At 39.8% G+C, this 17378-nt stretch overlaps 1 pseudogene; it reads right to left on the bottom strand.

Moving 5' to 3' along the window:
* Positions 1-1918: 1918 nt before the first annotated feature.
* On the bottom strand, positions 1919-15371 carry LOC101611614 (annotated as a pseudogene).
* Between the last annotated feature and the right edge of the window lie 2007 nt (positions 15372-17378).

The following is a 17378-nucleotide window of genomic DNA, read 5'->3' on the forward strand; positions in this document are numbered from 1 at the left end:
ACTAATGAAATGAATAGACCGTTCTCAAAAGAAATAATACAAGTGACCAATATTTTTTATTAAATATTTAACTCCCTTAGCCATTAGGAAAATACAAATTAAAACTATTTTGGCACTCTATCTCATCTTGATCAGAATGGCTATCATCAAGCAAACTAACAACAATAAATGCTGGTGAGTTTGTAGGAAGAAGGTACCAATTATTCATTGTTGATGGGAGTGCCAACTGGCACTATGAAAATCAGTGTGAGGTTTCCCAAAATCTAAAAAATTAACCACCAAATGACCCAGCTATTCTATTGATTGGTAGAAAGCCAAAGGACTCTGTGGTACTCTAGGTACTTGACAGATACCCTTGCACATCTATGTTAATTCCTGCTCTACTGATAATGGTTAAGAAATGGAATCAGAATAGATGTTCATCAAAAGATGACTAGATAACGAAAATATGATATAGGTGCACAATGGAGTCTTATTCAGTTATAATAAAAAATAAACCAAGAAATTAGTAGAAAAATGGATTGGATGGGAAAATATTATACGGAATGTGGTAATCCAGGTCCAGAACAGCAAATGTTGCATGTTACCTCTCAAATGCTGATCCCAGATACAAATGTTGAGATTTTCATGTTTCTGTTGTAATTAGTTCCAGGAAGCTAGAAAGAGGCCATGGGATGTAGGGAGAAGTCTTAAGAGTGGATAGTAAAATGCATGTAATATTAAAGTACAAGGTGGGATAAGGTGGGGAAAAGTTTAAGCACAAATGGGGATGGAGTAATGATACAGAATAGGGAGTTAACTAAAATTAAGGATGTATGAAAAATTATGTGGAAACCAAAATTTGTAAGCCAATTAAAAATATAGATTTTTTTGGATAAAAATGGAATGATGTTGATTTTATTATTTTTATAGTTATAACCACTACTGTCACAACAGTGAACCACTGAGTCTTCGCAAGATGTCAGGCGCCTTATATGTTGTACATGCATTACATTATGTAATGGTTTGGAACAAAAGTATTACTCAGAAACTTTTATCACAGGTTGAACACTGAGGAGTCTGTTGGGAATGCTGTTGGCACCGTTCACGTGCCCTGTGCACAGCACAAGCTCTGCTTCTTGAACCGAGGGCAAGTGGGGCCTTTCCTCCCATGCAACATGCGGGTGCCTAGGTATGCTCCCAGCTGGGCACCCAAGACCACAACACATTTTTTATGCTGATGTCCTACCAACGCAACTGACAATAATGTTGGTGTAAATAACCTGACTGGCATTCTCAAGACATCAGTCACTGAATCAAGAGTTGAATGGTTCACAATGATACTGTAAATGGCATTTTTTTCCTAAAAAAATATTGTGTCTAGTGTTAAGTAAAACTGTTGAGTAAAAAAGGACAGAATTAAAACTCTTCCTGCCTTTTATGTTGGAAATTAGTTTAATATCTACAGTATTGAATACATTTCAATTGGCAATGAGGATAGTTGATAAAGGACCCTTAACATGTCCTGTTTGTTTCTAAAGGAGCAGATACTAACATTTTTCCATAAAAATTCATTAAATTTTGAGCTAGAGGATAAAAAGACCTTTAACAGGATTATCCCTTCAATGTGGTGTCAATGTTGCAGCTCTGGGACAGCCTCAATTGAAGGGCCTACTTTTCAACTTGAAGTCTAGGTTGATTATTGAATATGAATGTGTTTCTACTATAAGATGAATGGGATTGGTTAAATGGCCTTGATTAGGTATCTTACCTTGGTCTAAATTTTTTTTATCTGTTTTCTTCATTGTGTGTGTTTATTAATACCAGTAAAAACAGATGATAATAACACATGTTCCATAAAATGATTGTGATAGAAATGTCACTTAGTGTGTACGATGATGCACCACCTGCAACAGACATCTTGGGGTATTACATCATTCTAAGTGCAGTACAAGGCAGATGAGTTCAAGTCCAACTTGACTGATGTGGGCTCCCATAAAAGCTCATTGTCAGTTAAGGATGCAGAAGGAGACGAACTTTTGCTAAACCCAAGAGCTGAAGATGCTGCTGTGGAAGCCCGACTTCACTTCTTCAGTGGTTTACATGCATCAGATAGATTTTTCTTTGCTGCCTGGCTCTTGAGTGAGGAAGGTGCTTCTATGGCCTTGTAAGAGCTTGTTCTGGCCGTTTTGTCAGTGATTGTCTCTCTCTTCCGAAGACTGTGCTTGTCTGTCCTCACTCTTTTTCTGGGGGCATCGTCAACATCTACAGCTTCTGAAGGGTCCTCTGTCCTCTTTGTATGGTTTCTCTTTTTCCCATTAATATTACCAGAGTCTTCTTCAGGCTGGGCAGAGCTCACAAGGGCAAACTTCGTGTTATAGCGTGCTTTCTGCTTTTCATTGAGCATGTTCCACTGGGATCCCAGCAATTCTTCAATCTCCTCACCTCAAGCATCTGGGTGCTCAGAAACAACCTCATCCCTGTGCTTCTGACAAAAAACAAAAAAAACTGGAATGCTGCATCTCCTCTCTTGCTCTGTGGAGTAGAAGTGGTGGCCTTTTTCCTCCCAGGAGGAGATCCTATTCCTCTCTTGGGATTGGTCTCTGCCATCTTTTGAGGAGTATTCTTTTCTGTGCCAGGGTCACTTTCTTGGTTCTCAGCAGAACTAGACTGTTTAGCTCTTTGCCTTCTCTGCATGGGAACACCCTCTTCTTTCATGCAGCTGGAGTTTGCAAAAGCTTCTTCACAGGCCCCTGAAGAGTCTGTTATTTCTCCCAAAGGCTCCACAGCAATGCCAGCCTCCTTAGCCACTTGAGGGTTGAGATGCAGCTGGTCTCCCACATAGAGAAAAGTGAATTTGGCTTTCTGCTCTTCTATTGAAATGCTTGTGGCTTCCTCTGCTTGGACAATGCCCATTTCCCATTGGGTTCTCAATCTCCCTGAAATAGATTTAACAGCTTAATTTTCTCAGCTTTCGTGGGTGCTTGCTTAGCACTTTCCTGGAATAATTTTTCAAACTGTCCTTCTCCTTCAAAAGCAACAAGGCTCTTCTCAAATATCCAAGCTCTTTCTGAGGCATCACCAAAGAACTGTACGTGATGCTGGCATGCACTCTTTTTCTGACCTTTAAGTTTGGTATGGTTGTGAAGGAGTGGGTCAGCAGAAAACATGCAAGGCCACCATGGGTTACCCAATACTTTGGACCACACCAAATCACACACATTGTATTTCAATGAGCGGTCTCTGTCCTTGCCAGTGTTTGTACAGGACTCCTTTTGGAATCTTTTTATCTGCAGGACTTGGGACCTTGGACAGTAGACCTGCTTCCACAAGGCCCTGCTCCAGTAAGGAGTAATATTTTATGCTCCTCTTCCTGTTTCTACTAGCCTTATTATCCGATTTTTGTCCATTTTCTTCTGACTCAGACACATCAACAGCACTGTCACCACAAATGGAAGATTCAAAGAGAGGCTTCCCATTCATGTATGCTTTGGTGATTTTCAGCTTCATTTCTGCAGAGCCATTTTAGACAGGGGTAGTATTGGGTGGTGTCCCAATTCCTTTCGCTTCCTGGGACTCAAAACACAACTTGGTATCATGAGCACCAGGTTCACCATTAAACACATGAGAAGTAAGGTCTTTCAACTTCTCAGCTGGAATAAAGGGAAGTGCATCATGGCGGTTAAACTTCTGCATGACCCCCTCCTGCAAGCTGTTAGAAAGTTGAGCTTTGCTGAGGAATACAGAACATCCATGATTCACTTCACAGTTCTGAGTATTTCCATTTGCACTGCCAAGGATTTCTGGTGCCTGCTTCGTCTTTATGCACTTTACAACTTTCTGAACAGAAACAGGACTTTTCTGATGCTAAATTCCATCCAGCCTAGATGCTTTGGCTCTTAGAACACTGTGCTGCGTTGCATCCTCTGTGGGCTGTCTGGCAACCGGCTGTCTGGAAGTGTCGGCGGGCGCAAGGACGTGGAGGGCAGGGCTGCTGGGAGGAGGCGGCAGAGGCGGTGGCAGCGGGTGCAGCGCAGCCAGGTTGAGGCTCTCCGGGCATGGCGCTGATCCTGCCCCCGCGCCTCCCTCCCGCTGCTGCCCAAAATATAGATATTTTTAAAATATAGTTTATTGAAAAAGTATTTGAGTGACAATAATTTACTTGAGTGGATGATTCTGTTCCTGGAAGCCATAGGTTATTTAATACAAATCCCACTGTCATGAGTGAATTGTTGGTCAGGGAAGTAACAGAGGCCCTTAAATAATATAGACTATTGCCTTTTTTCCTTGTTATCCACCAAAATTACGTGGTAAGTCCAAATTGCAGGAGGTACCACATGGTTCAGCTTTAGGAAAGAGGAGAATGAAGCTGTAAATGATCTGGATTCTTCCTCTCTACAGGTTAGCTTTCAAAGTTTCAAAAGGTATTATATACACTTCTGAGGGAGAAAAGACATCAGCAGTCTTAGCTAACTGTGTACCCCATGTTTTATACTACCATTCCAAGCAAGAGGTACCCACCAGGGCAACAGTGAGAGTAGCCAACTGCTTTCTGATAGGATATGAAGCCCATTCTATAGGAGGGAATTAATGTTTGATACTATAAATCTGGTTAAAAGCCTGTGCCTGGGTAGGTCTTACACCCTAGTGTGGAGTCTACTACTACTGCTATGCTAAATGGATATGTTGTCAAATTTCTTTCTAAATATTGATATTTCTGCCCATGGACTAGTACTGTTTTCAGACCTGATCAAAGAAGCTTCTTTTTACAATTGGCTGCAGTTCATTGAAATATGCATATTTGGTTGATGTTAAGAATACATGACTGTTGAGTTCTCAGCCCTATACAGAACACCTATATCACAGCTTTCAAGGCTTAGTGAACATCCCAGAAAAGGGAGCAGAAAGCATTTAACAGGAGGGTGGGGAGGAGTGATGTGGAACTCTGTTTTCTGAACATGCAATAGCCATTGCACTAATGAATTCACAAAAGGTATATCTTGCACAGGACTGAGCCCACCAACAATCCATCATGGATGAGTTTGGGACTCAGGAGACCACATCCGTTCCTGCAGAGCTACTGTCAGTTAATGATTACTGAAGTAGATGGAGTTATTGTTCTTCAGAATTGCAGGTGCAACTAAGTTTCTTATACTCAAGAGTTATAACCCCCCCACACACAATATGCTTAATACAAGTAACCCTAATTAAACTCAAAGGGTCACAAAAGACATAAAAGTAGAGAAGGAACTAGTTGGTATGAAGAAAAATTACAACAGGAATTGGAAGGGGTAGATAAAGTGGGTGGGCAAATGTAATTAAAATGCATACATTTAGTTCTCAAAAGAAAAATAAAATACATTAAAAAGTTATACACAAATACTATAGCAGTTTTATTCATGGGGTAGGGTTGAGGTAGGATCTCACTCTAGCTAAGGCTGGCTTGGAATTCACTATGGAGTCTCAGGCTGGCCTTGAACTCACAGCAACCCTCTACCTCAGCCTCCCAAGTGCTAGGATGAAAGGCATGTGCCATCAAGTCCAGGAATTTTAGTATTAGTTGCCCAAATTTGGTACTAATGCAAATGTACTACAATGAAGTAAGCAAATTATAGTAACCTACGATGATGATTTGAACTCATGTTTATAGGAGAAATCTGATTCAGCTTGGTCCCCAGCTAGGAGTAATTTAGAAAGTAGAGCCTTACTGGAGGAAGTGGTTTTGAGAGGTAGGCTTAGGGGCCATATAACCAGATCCCCCTTGCAAGAGATCAATGCACTGTTGCTGCTGTTTTCCATCTGCTGTGGCAGAAGTTATGTCCAGCCTCTACTCATGCCATGCTTACCTCACTTAGTATAATTCTTTCCAGGTCTATCAATTTTTCTGCAAATTTCATAACTTCATTTTTCTTTACCGCTGAGTAGAACTCCATTGTATAAATGTGCCACATCTTCATTATCCACTCATCAGTTGAGGGACATCTAGGCTGGTTCCATTTCCCAGCTATTATAAATTGAGCAGCAATAAACATGGTTGAGCACGTACTTCTAAGGAAATGAGATGAGTCCTTAGGATATATGTCTAGGAGTGCTATAGCTGGGTCATATGGTAGATCATTCTTTAGCTGTTTTAGGAACCTCCACAATGATTTCCAAAATGGCTGGACCAGATTGCATTCCCACCAGCAGTGTAGGAGGGTTCCTCTTTTTCCACATCCCCGCCAACATTTATGATAATTTGTTTTCATGATGGTGGCCAATCTGACAGGAGTGAGATGGAATCTCAATGTAGTTTTAATCTGCATTTCCCTGATAACTAGTGACATAGAACTTTTTTTAGATACTTATATGCCATTCGTATTTCTTCCTTTGAGAACTCTCTATTTAGCTTCATAGCCCATTTTTTTATTGGCTTGTTTGATTCGTTGTTATTTAACTTTTTGAGTTCTTTGTATATCCTAGATATTAATCCTCTATCAGATATATAGCTGGCGAAGATTTTTTTCCCATTCCTGGGATGCTTCTTTGCTTTTTTTTTTTTTTAATTTAATTTATTAGTTTTCTTTTAATCAAATACAGGCAGTTTGGTACCATTTTTTAGGCTCATCTATGATCTACCCCCTCCCATTGGACCCTGCTTGTTGATGTAAATGGGTCGTGCATTGTGGAGTTAGCCCACAGTTATTGGTATGCTAAATGTCTCTGCAAATCATGACCCAACATGTGACTCTGACATTTTTTCCACCCCCTCTTCCGCAAAATTTCCCTGAGCCATGTTGGGTTCATTTTTGGTCTGCTTCAGTACTGAGGTGTTGGGGGTCTCTGAGGCTCTGGCTCTCTGATTTGGTAGGAGTTGATTTTTCTCTGCATTGGTCTCCTTCCCCTTTGTGCAGGTATCCGGTTCACAGGAAAACATTACCCTTGCTTGTTTCGCCAATTGTCCTTAGTTTCATTTGGGCCCCTTTTGAGGTATGTTGGGGCAGCTCTCTCCTTAGGATCTGCATCTATCTGAAAAAGAGAAGCAGATTCTCCAATGGAGAGTAAGTTAGCACCTGGAAAATTGATAACTAGCAACAAATAACCGGATGTGATACCCACACAAGTGCAATAGTGGCACACAGCCATGGTGAGGAACCAACTGCTCTTGATTTGCCTCTTTGCTTTTTTCACTGTGTCCTTTGCAGTGCAAAATCTTTGTAATTTCATGAGGTCCCAGTGATTAATCTGTGGTTTTATTGCCTGAGCAATTGGGGTTGTATTCAGAAGATCTTTGCCAAGACCAATATGTTGAAGGGTTTCCCCTACTTTTTCCTCTAGCAGTTTCAGAGTTTCAGGTCTGATGTTAAGGTCTTTAATCCATTTGGACTTAGTTCTTGTGCATGGAGACAGAGAAAAATCTATTTTCCTCCTTCTACAGATATATATCCAGCTTTCCCAACACCACTTGCTGAAGAGACTGTCTTTTCTTCAATAAGCGTTTTTGGCATTTTTATTGAATATCAGGTGGCTATAGCTACCTAGGCTTACATCTCGGTCCTCTATTCTGTTCCACTGATCTACATTTCTTTTTTTGTGCCAGTACCACACTGTTTTTGTTACTATGGTTCTGTCGTATAGGTTAAAATCAGGTATGGTGATACCACCAGCCTTATTTTTGTTGCTCAGTATTATTTTAGATATTTGGGGGGGGGTTGTGATTCCAAATGATATTTTGGAATGTTTTTTCTATTTCCATGAAGACTGCTTTTGGAATTTTGATAGGGATTGCATTAAGTGTGTAGATTGTTTTTGGTAAGGTTGCCATTTTCACAATATTGATTCTTCCAATTCAGGAACAAGGGATGTTCCACTTTCTAGTGTCTTCTGCAATTTCTCGCTTGAGTATTTTAAAGTTCTCATTGTAGAGATTCTTTACTTCCTTGCTTAGGTTTATTCCAAGGTACTTTATTTTATTTATTTATTTATTTTTTGTTGCAATTGTGAATGGGAGTGATTCTCTGATTTTATCCTCTGTGTGTTTGTTGTTAGCATATATGAAGGCTACTGATTTCTATGTATTTATTTTGTATCCTGCTACATGGCTGTAGGTTTTGATCAGCTCTAAGAACTTGCTAGTAGAGTCTTTAGGCCTAGTTAAGGTGGCACATTACTGAAGCCTGTCATGATATCAGTTTGGTCCCTTCATTCCCCCCTTGAGTATGGCCTCATCTCAAATCCTTGAGAAGTATCTAAGGGTTTTAAAGGTTGGTAATGTTGTCTCAGAACCATTAATTGTACTGAGCTATGCAATTCTTAACAAATTTGACCAAGGCATTAATAATGCATGGCCCACAAGTGAGGGCCAGCAACATGAGGATGAGGGGCCCTGTAGACTTGAGATCAGAGTTGCTAACCAAGAGGCCCAATTAAACAGAGACTTGTACCATCCTTGGGATTGTTCCCTTTCTAATTTCATTTTATTTAATGTAATCTCTGTTTTGTAGAAGTAGTTCAGCTAGGGAGGAGAGGGAGTCCTGTAGATGTGTAATAGATTTTTTCCAGCTGTTCTAGGTCTGCATCTATGGCTGAACTAAGATATTTATAGTTTTTATCATGGAAAACAAAAGCAGAAGTACTGGTGCCTATTGCTCCAGCTACACTAAGGCCTAAGAGGGAGGATAACAAGACAGCAGTGATGATTTCTCGTGTTTTCCATTCTGTTATCTTTAACTGTTGGGGGCACCCTGATCAGAGTAATAGGATACCTGGGGGATCAATTGTACTAGCACACAAAAGTCATTTGTCTGATTGAGAACCTGGACTTTGATTCAGGGGGTTAATCCTGAGGTACAAGCCCACCATCTAACTTCTGAGGGAATTAAGTACCCAGTGCCTATAGGGCTTTGAGTTTGGTTACATAAATGAGAATAGGTTTGGGGAACCTGATTTCCAATACAAAGTCCATTTCCAGTGACTGATTGGAGGGTAAGCTTTACCTTTTCTGACTGTTGCCAATGGCAGGCAGTGGCCTCAGTAGCTTCAGAGTAATTTTCTGGCATTGCTATGCCTTCATAGTAAGGAGGTTGTGCATTCAGGCACAGCCAGCAAGCCTTAGTAAGTTCAGGTCTGGAGGAGTTGGGAACTTGGTAGGTTGCTTTTAGAACCTGCCTGGGGCCAGTATCAGAAGATGATACCTCAGGAATCTGGGATGGAGCTGGGGAGGCAGAAGGTAATGGAGCTGACGTGGTAAGCAATCTAGAAGCCTGGGTAGTTATGGAGAGTGTTGTTCTCTGAGGCAGAGCCAACACCTGGTTAGGCCCTAAGGGTTGGAACAGGTTTAACGGGTTCACTGCCAGCCTAATAGTGAACAAGGTTCCAGGGTCTAATCCTGTTATGAATAGTCTGAGACCCCAGGTGTTCCCAGAGTTCCAATTTCGATTATTTGTCCTGTGTCTGTAAACTTGATGGCTAGTGGGTTGCACTGATTTTCCTTACAAGCCCCATTTATGAGGTGTTCTCCTGTGTTCCTCCCCCAGTTGGCCCTTTCCAGTGTAATTAAGTCTTTTCCTTTGACAGGCAATGCCCAACTAAAAGTACCAGTTGTCTCGCATCTCCACCTGGCAAAGTAGTACTGTGTGGGACCCTCACATCTGGATTTTTGACCCTTTGTCAGGTCACTTCCAGCCCAAATGTAGATAGTTAAGGCTCAATTTCGCTGCCTTCTAGCAGGGAAAGTACATCCGAAGCGGGGAAGGGCTGCTGGTCATTGGGTTCCCATTCCCCTTCAAAAAGATCACAGAGGTCTACAATAAGTTCTGGCCACCATGTATACAGAGGGGCCAGGAGGGAAGTGGAATTGATAATAGTTCCAGTGGTAGGGTTGGAAATAATCCAAGTGAGGCTATAGGGCCTATGTGGATTGTGAGACCAGAAGGCATGATCTGTGGAGGTTGCCCAAAGTTCTGAGCAGCATGTGAGTACAGTAAGAAGCATAGCCATAAATATCCCTAGCATCATTGTTGAGTCTCTAGCTTCCAAGTCCTCAGTTTGAGTGGATCCTGTGGTTATGCAATGGCTTGGCACAGTTCTGGCTTTTTTACAGGTGTTTAGTCATCTGGATCCACATGTGGGTCAACAGGCTTCACGTGTGAGTGGTGTATCCAGGCTGAGACACTGTCTACCTTGACAACAGTTGGGGTGGTCAGAATCTCGGTGCAGGGTCTTTTCCAACTGGGTTCAAGAGTCTCCTTCTCATTTCTTCTGATGAGCACTAGATCACCTGGTCGGAATCCATGAGGTGTAGAAGGAGGTGCCTTTTCGTAGATGGCCTGCAGTTGGGGACGGAGGTGTTCGTGCACCTGAAATAAAGCTCAAGAAACCACCTCTTTGTCGAACTCTGGTGTCATCCTTCTCCACCATGCCACCTGCCTCAGCACCTCTGTAAGACTTTTGTCATGAAGGGATGTTGGATTTTGTCAAAACCTTTCTCTGCATCTAGTGAGATGATCATGTGATTTTTGTCCTTCAACCCATTTATATAATGTATTACATTTATAGATTTGCATATATTGAACCATCCCTGCATCTCTGGGATAAAGCCTACTTGGTCAGGGAGAATGATCTTTTTGATATATTCTTGTATTCTGTTTGCCAATGTTGAGAATTTTTGCATCTATATTCATGAGGGAGATGGGTATGTAATTTCCTTTTTTTGTTCTATCTTTGCCTGGTTTTGGTATCAGGGTGATGCTGGCCTCATAGAAGGAGTTTAGTAGAATTCCTTCTTTTTCGGTTTCCTGGAAAAGCTTAAGAAGCAATGAGGTTAGCTCTTCCTTGAAGGTCTGATAAATTTCAGCAGTGAGTCCATCTGGGCCTGGGCTTTTTTAGTTGGGAGATTATTGATAACTGTTCGGATCTCCATGTTTGTTATAGGTCTATTTAAGTGATTAATCTCATTTTGATTTAATTTAGGTAGGTCATATAAATCAAGGAAATCATCCATTTCTTTCAAATTTTCATACTTTGTGGACTATATGCTTTTATAGTATGTCCCTATGATTGTTTTAATTTCTTTGGAATCTGTTGTGATGTTAACTTTTTCATCTCTGATTTTATAAATTTGTGTCTCTTCTCTCTTTCTTTTCATCAGATTTGGAAAGGGTTTATCAATCTTCTTTATCCTTTCAAAGAACCAACTCTTTGTTTCATTAATTCTTTGGATTGTTTTTTGTTTGTTTGTTTGTTTGTTTCTATTTCATTAATTTCTGCCTTAACCTTTATTATTTCTTCCCACCTACTGATTTTTGGTTTGCCTTGTTCTTCTTTTTCCAAGGCTTTAAGGTGAAGCATTAGGTCGTTTACTTGTGACCTTTCTAATTTCTTAATATAGACACTTAAGGCTATAAATTTACCTCTTAGAACTGCCTTCATTGTGCCCCAGAGATTTTGATATGTTATGTTCTCATTATCATTTGACTCTATAAATTTTTTGATTTCTTTCTTGATTTCTTCATTGACCCATTATTCATTTAGTAGCGTATTGTTTAGTTGCCATGATTTTATGTATGTTCTATAGACTTTCTTGCTACTGATTTGTAGTTTAATTCCATTGTGGTCAGATAGAATGCAAGGAATTAATTCAATTTTCCTGAATTTGTTAAGATTTGCTTTGTGTCCTAATATATGGTCTATTTTAGAGAATGTTCCTTGTGCTGCTGAAAAGAATGTATATTCTGCAGCCTTTGGATGAAATGTCATGTATATATCTGTTAGGTCCATTCCTTCTATGACCTCATTTAGTCCAGATAACTCTCTGTTTATTTTTTCCTGGGATGACCTGTCAATTGATGAGAGTAGGATGTTAAAGTCACCCATCACCACTGTGTTTGATGTTATCTGTGACCTTAGTTCTAATAGTGTTTGTTTGATGAATTTGGGAGCCCCCATGTTAGGTGCATATATGTTTAGGATTGTAATGTCCTCCTGTTGGAGTGTGCCCTTAATCAATATAAAGTGACCTTCTTTATCTTTCTTGACTAACTTTGGACTGAAGTGTACCTTGTCAGATATTAGGATAGCAACCCCTGCTTGTTTTCTAGGCCTATTTGCTTGAAACACTGTTTTCCAACCTTTCACCCTAAGATAATGTTTATCCTTTGTAGAAAGGTGAGTTTCTTGGAGACAACAAATTGTAGGATCCTGCTTTTTAACCCAGTCTACAAACCTATGTCTTTTCATTGGGGCATTGAGGCCATTGATATTAAGAGATATTATAGAAAAGTGTGTATTTATGTTTTCCATTTTATTGTGTGGATCCAGTTCTACCTTTGCTTTCTTGTGTTAACTAGCATTTGAGTATTGCTGTTATTTTTTTTCATGTTCATTATGTGTGCTTTTCCTTTTCTTCATCATGGAGGATTCTTGCAAGTATTTTCTGTAGAGCTGGTTTTGTCTTCTAATACTCCTTTAACCTGCTTTTGTCATGGAATATCCTTATTTCTCCGTCTATTTGAATGGATAGCTTTGCAGGATAAAGTAACCTTGGATGACAGTTGTTATCTTTCAGAACTTGGAATACATCACTCCAAGCATTTCTGGCTTTTACAGTTTGTGTTGAATAATCTGCTGTAATCCTGATGGGCTTGCCTTTGTAGGTAACCTGATTTTTCTTTCTAACTGCTTTCAATATTTTTTGTTTGGTTTTTGTGTTTGGTAGTTTGATTATAATATGGCGAGGAGAGGTTCTTTCCACGTTTTGTCTGGCTGGGGGTTCTATAGGCTTCCTGTACCTGCATTAGCACCTCTTTCCCAGTTTGGGGGAAATTTTCTTCTATGCTTTTTGTTGAAGATGCCTACTATGCCTTTGGAGTGAAATTCCTCTCCTTCTACTATGCCCTGAATTCATATGTTTGATCTTTTCATAGTGTTCTGAATATTTTGAAATTCCCACTCATACTTTTCTATGTTTGTCTTTCTCTTTCTTGGACTGTATTAGATCTGCCACCTGACCTTCTAGCTTAGATATTCTGACCTCTCCTTCATCCATTCTACTGGTGAGATTTTTACAGAGTTTTTTTTATTTCATTCACTGTGTTCTTCGTTGGTAGTAATTCTGACTGTTTTTTTTTTATTATATCTATTTCCTTATTTATGTCTTGTATTGCCTTCTTTATTTCATTAATTTGGTGTCCTGTATGTTCTTTGATTTCCTTTTTGATTCCTTTGATTTCGTCTTTGATTCCTTTGATTTGTTCTTTGACTTCTTTGAACATATTTACAATCATTCTTTTGAAATCTTTCTCAGGCATTTCCTCTAACTCGTTCTCGCTGGAGGTCATTTCTGACACATTAATACTTTTAGCTGGATTTATATTTTCTTGCTTTTTGGTGTTTCTTGTGTTATAATGTATATATTTTTTTTCATTTTGGATTAAGTTAATGCTTGGATTTTCTATCTAGCTGGGTATTCTTAGCTGTATCAAGGGATTTGATGTTATATATCTTAAGGGTAGGAGCTTAAGTTGTTAGGTGTGGCTCTTAAGACTCTCAGAGTACCTACAAAGGTCTTCCTAGGGGTTGAGTTTCCCTGCTATGAGAATATTCAAGTTGGCTGAGTGGAATAAAATACAGGTAGATTCTAAAATTGAACTAAACACTGTACACATTCAATCAAAAATATCACTGAGCATTTATGCAAGAGTAGTTATTATAATAACCAGATCCTCTATCAACAAAGAGGTTAAGATTTCTGGTCTGTTGAGGGATCCAATTCAGCTTGTGACCAAGTGAGACCCTTCCCTGGTGCAATCCTAGTTACCTTTTTGGATGGTTTTGGTCTCAGTCAAGTTGCTGGCTGGGTCGTTGAGCTGCTGTTCTGATTTCTGGAGCAGGGCCCTGGCTTTTCCTGCAGGGAAAACTGAGCCTGGCAACTGTGGCCCTGCAGATCAGCACCCCCACTGCTGGAACTGCTACTGCTGATACTGAAGCTGCTGCTGCTGTAGCTGCCACTGCTTGGAACCACTGCTGCTGTCTCTGAAGCTGCCACTGATGGAACCGCCACCACTACCGCTGAAGCTGCTGCTGCTGCTGGATCTGCCACTGCTGGATCTGCTGCCACTGGGGCTGCTGTTGCCAGTGCCAGAGCAGCTGATGTTGCTGCTTGACTCTGCTCCTGCTTGTGTTCTGCTGTCTGCTCAAGTTGGCATGCCTGGTCCCAGAACCTCTGCTCTGCAATAAGAAATGGGGGCTCAGAGGAGAAAGGATCAAAAAGTAGACAACTCCATAGAAGCAGATGCACTAGTAAGGAGAAAAGTACAGAAAATGAATTCCCCAATGAAGGTATGGTGCTAATAGAAACCCAATAGGCTGCCAAGAGAATGAAATATGTTCACTTGTGCTGAAAATGAAATGAGAAAAAGGGAACTAGTGAAGAGGTCCTCATAAGGAGATTTTGTGGGGGGGGGGTGGTACTATGAGAGAAAGGTGATAAAGCATGGAGATGATGAAAGTTTGGAGAGTGTTATGGTTTGAAAGTAATTGCCATTATAATGACATCATAAAACTGGACATTTGTGAGGCATGTAAGTCAGAACAGCCCTCAATGGATTCATGCTACTATTGGGGAATTTGATTAGTTACCCTGGGAATGGCCATGTTTTACAAACAAGATCTGTCACACTCATATTCTTTTGCTCCTACCCTATTTCTCTCTGACATAATTTTTCACCTTATGGTGTGACCCCAATGTTATAACACAACAAGTAAACCACTGTCAGATGCTGGCACCTTGATACTGGACTTCCAAACCTACAGAAGTGTTATATATATATATGCATTTTCTTAAAAGTTACCCATTATATTACATAATATTGCATTATAGCATAAAATAAAGAGGAAACATGAAAGAGAACTGATGATTATTATGGGAATGTAGTAGAAAGAAATCCAATAGATACATGGAAAATTGAAGGAGAACATACAAAGTGATAAATAGGGGAGACTTTCCTAATCTTTTTGGAGAATCTATAACACAATGTCACAGACAGGGTACTTTGTTTTATTTTCTTTTCTGAGACAGGGTCTCAAATTTGGCTTTCAATTCTGGATGCACTTCAAGCTATCCTAGAACTTGCTATCCTCCTACCTCCACCTCTCAAGCGCTGGCATTATACGTAGGTAAACATCACTATAAATGGCTTGGTGATTTATAATGAAGTACTCTCTCTGTTTTCCGTGCTAGAAGAGGGTAAGTTCAATGTATGGAGCCCAGCATCTAGCAAGGGGCTTCATGTTGCACCATATCTCATGGTGTAATTGCACAGAAAAGGTGAGAGAGACCAAAAGGCGTTCCTTCCTCCTTCAGTTATCAAACTCATTTATGCAATAATGATGTTAATATATCCACTCACCCTCATGGTTGTATGAGAGATTGTTTCTTGCACTCATACCACAGAATGAACTGAAAGATAGGATGATCATAAACATTACTAAAAGATTCTAAATGTAAATATATAGGTATTTATGGAGGGGTGTGTGTGTGGGGGTGTGCATGTGTGTGTTAAGAAAACAAAAGTTTTAAATATAATGGAATGGGGAATAAAGCAATGATGTAAATTCATGAATTTCTCTGTCAGGAATATATGATAAGGATTTTATATTTTTCTTAGAAGAAATTATATAAAATCATATCATTGAACTTTAGATAGATTAGGAATTGTTTATTTCATTAATTCTTTAGTTTGGTATTGCTGTTTTGTGAGAATGATTTGTTTTTGGTCATGGTATTGATTTGAGACAATGTCTTGTTATTTGTTTGCTCCTGGCTGGCCTAGAACTTGTTATGTAGCCCATACTGGCCTTCAATAGAGAGTCATCTTCTTGCTTCTGCTTCCCAAATACTAGGATTGCAGGTATGCGCCATCACATCCTGCTTCAGGCATTCATTTTTTAATTCACTAAAATTCATCAAGGGAAACTCACTATATACCAGGCAGCAAATTCCAAAAAGGACTATAGCTTATGCCCTTCTCACACATGCAGGCAAAGTGATAAAAAAGTTTGCTACATCTTAGAATACTAAATATGAGAAATTATAGTGCTAGAGTTAAAATATCAAGTGAGGAACATATTTCTCCTCCAAGGAGTGTACAATTTAAAATTATTTTCCACCCTTCACAGTTACCTGCAGGGAAACTGCAAGAACAGCAGGTCAAAGACACTGGAGGAAATGTCATTCCAAGAGATCAAAGAACTGAGGAGCAACTGTAGGCTATCAGTCCAAAACCATGGCTACTAGGTTTTTCCGTCACTGAGCACCTTGCCCTGCTGAGTCCCCTAGCCAGTATGAGATGTGTAGCCTCTGGAAATGTGGCTTACAAGGGCACATTCAATGATGACACAGAAATTTCTTCATAATTGGAAAAGTCAAAGCTTTGACTTGGATTTTGATCTATAGTCTGAGGAGTCTTCCCACAGAGCTTCTACACATAATCAACTTTGATTCTTCCCAAAGTTGTGGCAGCACTTTCATAATGGCTTGTGAAAATACAAATGCACAACTTTCTAGGACCTCCTTGATAACTATAAAAGCATCAAAAGGTGGTCAAGATAAAGTGAGTGCATTTGAAGTTTCAATACAAAACAGGATATTAGAAACAGTAAATTATTTTGTAAGCACTAGATGTACACTTTAAGGACAACCCACAGGGCCGCGGTAAGTTCATAAATTTGTCTACCTACTGTTTTAAAAGTATTTTAAGTACAAGCAGTTAGTGTCCTTAATGAAGTCCTTCCCACGCTTCTCCTGAGTGTGCACCATCATGCTCTTTCCACACACATTCCACAAAATGATTACTTCTCTATCATCCCAAGTATATATAAAGTCTTATTTAAGTTCATATTGGAAGAAAGATTCATACTACTACAGTTTGTGGTGGACCTTAATTCTAAATATGAATATTTAAAAATATATTTTATTTATGAGAGAGAGAGAGAGAGAGAGAGAGCTAGCGAGCTAGGGCCTCCAGCCACTGCAAACAAACTCCATACACATGGACCCCTTTGTGCATTTGGCTACCATGGGTCCTGGAGAGTTGAACTGGGATCCTTTGGCTTTACAGGCAAATGCCTTAAGTGCTAAGCCATCTCTCCAGCCCTCTAAATATTAATATTTTAAAATTAATTCTAGCACTGTCAAAGATTCCCCAACAGCCAAATGAGTTAAATAACGTAAGTCATCTTCCTCCATCTCCTCCTTACTCCTTCTTTCTCTTTCTTCATTAAGATCATACATGGATCTGGTCATATATGTCTAGGCTACTCTGGAAACTGAACCAGGAGGATCCCAAGTTTAAAGTATACTTGGACTACAGATTAAGTTCATGGGTAGCCTACACAATTTAGTGATACCTTGTCTGCAAACA

This window comes from Jaculus jaculus, chromosome X, assembly GCF_020740685.1.
Source record: "Jaculus jaculus isolate mJacJac1 chromosome X, mJacJac1.mat.Y.cur, whole genome shotgun sequence".
NCBI classification, from domain to species: Eukaryota; Metazoa; Chordata; class Mammalia; order Rodentia; family Dipodidae; genus Jaculus; species Jaculus jaculus.